Genomic DNA, 510 nt, shown 5'->3' with positions numbered 1-510 from the left:
GATGTTTGGTCGGGAACTTCGGTTGCCAGTGGATCTGTTAACAGGACGCCACCTTATGAAGAGTTGCCTGAGAATGTGTCAGAGTTCGTGAAAGTGTTATCAGAAAGGATGGATGATATTCACCATCAAGTGCATTCAAACTTGAAAACGTCTGCTGATGAAGCTATCCTATGATAAGAGATCTACTGAAGTCAGCTTTGTACCAGGAGACAAGGTGTGGTTGTATAATCCCAGGAAGACCAAAGGAAAGTCTCCTAAATTGTCATCTCCATGGGAAGGCCCATATGACATAGTGGATCGTCTCTCAGACTTGACCTTCTGGATAAATGTGGGTGGCGAGGTAAGCCTAAGGTGGTGCATGCCAACAGGCTTTGGCGTTATCACAGTCCAGGACATTTCAGTTGGGATGAAGTGAACAATGGAACAAATGACGCTGCTGAAGACGTGTCACTTGAAAGAGCCACTGTCGAAGAAGAAACTCTACTAGGCTTTGAGAAGGGAAACAGTGAA

This window comes from Limulus polyphemus, unplaced genomic scaffold (genome assembly GCF_000517525.1).
Source record: "Limulus polyphemus unplaced genomic scaffold, Limulus_polyphemus-2.1.2 Scaffold3798, whole genome shotgun sequence".
NCBI lineage: Eukaryota > Metazoa > Arthropoda > Merostomata > Xiphosura > Limulidae > Limulus > Limulus polyphemus.
This window is presented reverse-complemented; position numbering follows the sequence as displayed.